The sequence below is a fragment of the Meriones unguiculatus genome, chromosome 7 (genome assembly GCF_030254825.1).
Source record: "Meriones unguiculatus strain TT.TT164.6M chromosome 7, Bangor_MerUng_6.1, whole genome shotgun sequence".
NCBI classification, from domain to species: Eukaryota; Metazoa; Chordata; class Mammalia; order Rodentia; family Muridae; genus Meriones; species Meriones unguiculatus.
Window position 1 is genome coordinate 117,854,133 of NC_083355.1, and position 6,880 is coordinate 117,861,012.

A 6,880-nucleotide genomic window follows, 5' to 3' on the forward strand; every position below is an offset into this window, starting at 1 on the left:
GTTCTTGGTTGGCACATCAGTTTTTACAGGCCCTCATGAGCTCAGAATTGTTGGCTATGTTGGTCTTCTCATGGACCTCCTATCTTCTCTGGGCTCTTCTCTTCCCCATTCTACCCAAGAATCTCTGCACTCTGCACTCTGCACTCTGCCCAAGACTCGGCAGTGATTCTTAGCATCTGCTTTGATCCCCTGCTGTGTGAAATCTGTCATAGGACATGTATAAAAGGCCCCCATCCCGTTTCCTCTCTTCAACTGCTTCTAATATGTATTCTATTTGCCCTTCTGAAAGAGAATTAACCGTCCTCCCTAAGGTCCTCCTTGTTACATAGCTTCTTTAGGTCTTTGGAGTGTAGTCTGGTTATCCTGTATTATATGGCTAATAAATGATTACAGTGTATACCATGACTGTCTTTGTGGTTCTGGGTTACCTTACTGAGGACACGGATGGGACAGGGATTCCGTAAGAAAACTGACAGAACTAATAAGTCTGGACCCAGGGGTGCCTGCAAAGACTGATGCACCAAAGAAGGACTATATATGGAGAGGACCTAGAAGCCCTGCTCAGATGCAGCTGATGAGCAGTTCAGTCTTCTTTTGCATTCCCTACTAAGGGTGTTACTGTTGTCTCTATATGTTGCTCTTCCTTTGCTGAGTTTCACCTGCAGATCATGGTGGTGGGGTCTTGCCAGGCCACAGAGAAAGAAAATGCAGGCAGTCTTAATGACACTTGATATGGTTGGGACAGAGGGGATGGGAGTAGGGTTCCCTATTTCTGAGGAATAGAATGGAGGATAGGAGGCAAGAAGGAGGAGAGTGGGGAAGGAGATGAGGGAGGTGGTTACAATTGGGATGTAAAGTGAGTAAACTATAAAATTTAAAATGAAAGAAAAATGTTTCATGTTGACCCATGATTTCTACATAGGTGGAGCAAAAGAACCTTCATTCAGCTGACTGGCGACAGCAGCACCTGCTTGGCAGAGGTTCCTGATGATAACCATTAAGAGACAGCACAGACCCCAGGGGCTGAGGTGCAGCCGTGCAAGGTTCTCCACTTCACAAGCCAGTTGTGCAGCCCAGATTGTAGCTTGTGCTCTGACCTGTCAGCTTTGGCTTAAGGCTCCTGCTCCATACTCTTCAGATCAATTTCCTGGAGCAGCTAAATGCTCACCTTGATTGCTGGATTACAATGGACCAGAGGAAGCAGGATGAAGAGGCACTCTGTGTGAGCAGTGGACTCCAGTGTCCTGGTTAGCGATTCTATGCCTCTGGGTCACCTCCCCACAGGATCCTCTGTGTTCAGCTGTGGGAGGTCTCTGAACCCCATATTGTTGGCTTTTATGGCAGTCCTGCATATAGGTAAGATGGAGCTCATTGGCCATTGGGACCAACTCATCTTCGAGACCCTCTTAACCCTGAAGGTGGTGGGATCAAAGTCTCAATCTTCTGATCTTTCCCAGCATTTCTGGGGACAGTTGTGTACTTTGTCCACAGGGTGTCCAGCACATTTTAATCTAGGTGAGGTAAAGATTACTCTTATTTGTATAGGTAACTTTATTTGTCAATATTCTGTATCATACATAACATTAGAATATGTCTTACATGTAAAATATGGATGTAAGTTTATAAATAAAATTGCATATTCATATAAAACTTAACAAGTGAAGTTGTATTGAAGGAAAAAACTTCCAAGCTTGTGTAAGTGAAAAAAATATTTGAATACTAGGGTTACTTATCCTAAAATTATTAGATTAAATCTTCTGTTCAGTAAGGTTGAGTTGGCATTGACATATTAGGTGTCTTAGTTAGGTTTCTATTGCTTGATGAAAACACTGTGACCAAAAGCATCATGGAGCAGAAAATGTTAATTTCATCTTACAACTCTCAGGCCGTTCTGCATCACCTCAGGAAGTCAGGGCAGGAACCTGAGGGCGAGGGTGTGGAGGAGTAAGACTTCTAGATTGCTCCTCATGACTTCCTCATCCTGCTTTTTAACGGCACCCAGGATCACCTGGTCAGCGGTGGTACCAGTCATAATGCTCTGTGCCCTCCCACATCAAACATTAACCAAGACAGTGTCCCCAGACACTTGTCTGTGGGACAATCTTAGGGAGGCGTCTTCTCAAATGTCCTCCCTCTTCTCAGATAATTCCTGCTTCTGTCAAGTTGACACAAAAAGAAGTTCTTGCTCACTTAGGGCCTTACTTTGTTCATTTTGAGGTTTAATAAGTTTAATAAAACATGCTTATTACTTACTGTTCAGGAACATTTTCTTCTAGTTTCCTCATGGAAAATTCTGGAACATCTGTCACCTTCTCACTTGCTGTTCAGCTTGAGTAGTATAATTGAAGGTAATGCCATCATACTCTGAAGCTTACCTTGGTACAAGCAGGAGGTGGGCAAGGCATGGGGAGCCCTGGGCTTTTACTGGAGGGAAGGAAGGAAGAAGGAAGTGTAAGACCTGGGATCTCACAGCTCAGGAGTTCAAGATCGCGCCCTTCCCAGAAACCCCCACAGACCACGACTCGATGTAAAAGCAAGAGGTTTAATTTAACTATTGCTCAATAGGGTCACCCCTGCTGGTCAGCAAAGAGTGGCACCAGGAGACAAAAGCCTTAGGTTTTTAAAAGAAAAATTGTGGAAAATTTGAAGTTGTGGTTTTGGCAATTTAGGATTGGATGAGGAAGCTATAAAGTAAGATAATTGGTTAGTCTTAGGTGATCAGGCTTGGCCAGTCCTGCCAAGTGTGGATGCAGCTGCAATTGAAGGTGGGGGTGGTTAGTTCATCCTTGAAGATTGGGACTGCGGACTTTTGGCTGGCAGTCAGGAGATACTCAGAAGAAGGATTGAGGCCGTCTGGGTTGGTTGCTAAGAAACACTATCTCGAAGACAAGGGTCTGGTCCTTCTTTTTGCTGAGTGAAGGTCATTGCTTGCTTGCTTTTTTTTTCTATCTGTCCTCACAGATAGGGTCACATTTCTCCATTCTCTGGAAAGGTACTAAGAGGCTTTAGCTTAACCTGGACCTAAAACTCAAAACTATAGACTTTAGAAGACATACAGGTTACAAAGTTAATCTAACCCTTTCAGAAGGAAGGAAGGAAGGAAGAATGGAAGGAAGGAAGGAAGGAAGGAAGGAAAGAAGGAGGAAAGGAAGGAAGGAAGGATGTGGTTTTAGAGGAGTAGAGAAACATCAAACAGAAGACTCTGGGAGGAGCATATTCAGTGTGGCCTTGTGTGGCAACCACAAGGTTATGCTGAGACTGTTTGAACACCTCCATCCTTCACAAAGGAGAAGGGAGAAGGATGGGCTGGAAGCAGGCCACAGTAGCCATCTCACTGGCATTCAAAGCAGACCTTCCCCACTCTGGAGGGGGATTATAAACCTGTATCCAATTTTTGATATTAGCTTCTGCTGTTTTGATTTCCTTTCCCCTCTTGTCTCTCTGTGACTCTGCCTCTCTCTCTCTTTGTCTCTCTCTCTCTCTCTCTCTCTCTCTCTCTCTCTCTCTCTCTCTCTTTCTCTCTCTCTCTCTCTCTTTCGTGTGTGTGTGTGTGTGTGTGTGTGTGTGTAGCATCTCAACCTCTGGATGCCTTAGTCTAGTAGAGCTCCTGGGACCAATGCTGGCCAAGCAACCCAGGACTGTGGGTAGGGAAGTGATATGCTGAGTTTTTACTCATAGTGGAGGCTCCAGACTTTCCAAGCTTGGGTCAGGCTGACAGGCTTGGTGGGCTGCAGGCTGGTGAACTAACCTTGAGCTGAGTTCTAGAGAGCCTAGGTTCTAACTGTCTAGTGTGATGGGCCCTAGGACAGGTCTGAATGGAGTATTCTGCATTGTTGACCCTAAGGGGGAGGACACAACTGGTTACAGGTATCTGAACGGACACAGGTGTTTTTGGATCACTTCTTCAGCCTGAGACTCTGTGTCAGGCACCTGTCTGTTGTCTGTGTGTACACTCACCCTGACTGCCACTGTCTGTAGAGCTGTCTGTTCCTGCAAGCTTTCCCTAAAGACCTGACAGGAGGACAGAGCACGTGGAGCCTATGTTGCTGGAAATGTGGAGCAGATACTAGGTTGGGGCCCTGTTGTTGTGGTGTGCCAGGAGCTGTGGGTTGTCTGTTGCTTTTGCAGTCTTTCCTGTATGTTACAGACTCATATGTGGATTCGCTTGCCTGAACTTATGGTGGTAGAAGTCAGCTGATCCTGCCTGTGTATAGCTTCTCCCCTGAAGGGTCAGCTTTGGTAGAGAGTTCAGAGTAGAGATGAGAGGGTAAGGTTTGCCTGACCCAAGGTATCAAGGAATGAGTATATTAAGTGGCAGCATGGTGGCTGTGGCTTAGCATAAAGCCAGGCAGGGAATAGGTCTACAGAATGGGTTTTGGTTACAGCTTTTCTGATAGTGGTAGATTCAGTCATAGCCACAGTGGTACTTACTTATTGAAAATCCCCTCAGGACCTCAGAGCCTTCTTGCTGAGTGGTGGGCATGGGCAGGTTTCTCCTTTGGGCACTCGGTGGCCTCAGCCAAATTGTTTTTTCCCCAAATACAGAGTTTATCTGTGTAGTGTTGACTGTCTAGGAACTCTCTCTGCAGAGTAGAACTTTGAAAACTGCATGCCCCCTTCATGTTAGGATTAATTGCATGTGCCATCATGCATAGCTAGGTTTTGTGTATGATATATCACACTGTGGGTATAACTATAGTCATTATAACCACAGTGCCTCAGGCTTGTGCAAATTCCCCTCCACTGTGTGACTCCTTCCAGGCTCCTTCATAACAAGGCCCCCTGGGGGTAACATTAACACTAGCAGTCCTCAGCCTTCCACTCTGGGTGGGTTGGTTTGAGTTGGCAAGGCTGGCAGGGTCCCTTTCTGAGTGTGACATTTATGGTGTGCATGTGCTTTTGTGTGTCTCTGTGTGTTTCTAATGCTGGCTTGTGTCCCTACTTGACTTGCTTCTGTCCTCTTAGAATGGAGAGTGAGACATTGAGCCCATCAGGAGGTATCTGCTTATCCGGATAGCCTCCTCTGTCTTCTTGAATTGGCCTGGCTATGTTTCTGTCCCACTGATTGTCACTGTGGGACCCAGTACCCCAAACTCACCATGGTACAGACTCCAGCAGAAACGTTTTTGCCTGTGGTCCCTTCAACTTTTGCAGGGCTCAGTGTCCCCTGGGGACTGTTTGACTTGTAGTGGGTCTCCTTCAACACTGCGGTTTCCTCTCCTGAGATCTGAAAGTTTCTCACAACAGTGCAGATGGCTCTCGGTCCATGAATGGTTATACATGTTGAGTGGGGCCACCACAGAGGCCAGCTGCCTGAACCTGCCATGGGCGCTGTCATAGAGGCCCTAACAGTATTGGTAGGGGAGAGCCTGGGGGTTCAATCCTGACTCCATTGGGGCCATCTAGACTCAGAGCTGAGACCTCAGGCCAAGGGTAGGCTCCCACACATCCTGCCTGGCTAGCCACTGTAGTTGAGGGATCAGGGTCATTCAGGGAAACTGGAACTGATTGTACTACTGTGGAAGTACTCCATAGGGAGAGAGACCCACACAGGATCCTGTTCCAGTGGTCCTCCTGCCATGCTGTGATGGTGGATGTTCTTCACACTGCTCTTTCCATATCTGCTTTCTGTCTGTATTTGCCAGTGGCAGATTCTATCTCTCCTGTATCTAGTAGAGATTTAATCTGAGGTAGGTGCTTGTCATGTGGCCAGTGCTGACTCAGACCTAAAGAAGTGATGAGATGGTTCATGGGCTGTGCAGGTGAGTTCAGCCAAGACACAGGACCTGCTGTTATTTGTGCTCTAGTGAGAAGCACACTGTAGCTTCACAGTGACACAGCTGACCCCACATGGTCCAGATGTGCCATGCCCACAGTTCCCTTAGCTGAGTTTCTATGGCAGAGAAGATAGTGAGAGTGCATAGTGGAGTAAGGAGTGAGGGCCAGGGTTCCCGAAGAGGATGCTGAAGATACTGGGGAGAAGGTCGCAGGGAGCTCTGTAATGGAAGTTTTGGTTCCTGCTAAACTCAGTTATGTTATGTAAATATGTTTTTGTTTTAATCCCAAGTGTGTGACTTTAGTTCAGCCATTATTTGCCCATACCTGTTTGTCTCATGTGGGGGCTTTTGCCATCTGGTAATGGCCTTTCATATTCAACACAAAGAGGGCTGTAGTCTAGGGCTCCACTCTGAATACAAATTGAGAGCTGAGAAATGGAAGGTGGTGTTCCATGTTGGTGTGTTGCGTGTAGAAGTTTGGAGAGTTAAGACACAGAAAGAGAGAAAAGCTTCATGAGCTGTTTGGATGAGACTGCTGGCTGTGTCTGCTGTTGACTGAGATTTTTACAGAGGTCTAGAAGAACCCCTGGATCCTAAACAGCCAGGAGAATTAAAGGATCCTCTCTCCCCACCCTCTCTCCTATGTAGGGTTGTGCGGTTCAAAGGGAGGTGAGGGCCTGAACACCTCAAATAAACTAGAGTTTTAAAATGAGCAGACAATGAGACTCATAAACAAACTTTGGGCAGAGTGCAGGGAATCTTAGGAAAGAAAGGATAATAAGACCTGGAGAGGACAGGTGCTCCACAAGGATAGCAGCAGAACCAAAATATATGGGCACAGGGATCTTTTCTGAGACTGATACTCCAACCAAGGACCATTTATGGATATATAACCTAGAACCCCTGCTCAGATGTATCCCATGGCAGTTTAGTATCCAAGTGGGTACCCTAGTAAGGGGAACGGGAACTGTCTCTGACATGAACTCAGTGGCTAGCTCCATGGCCACCTCCCCTGGATGGGGGAGCAGCCTTGCCAGGCCACAGAGGAGGACAATGCAGCCAGTGTGGATTAGCTAGGGTCAGAGAAAGTGGAGGAGGACCTC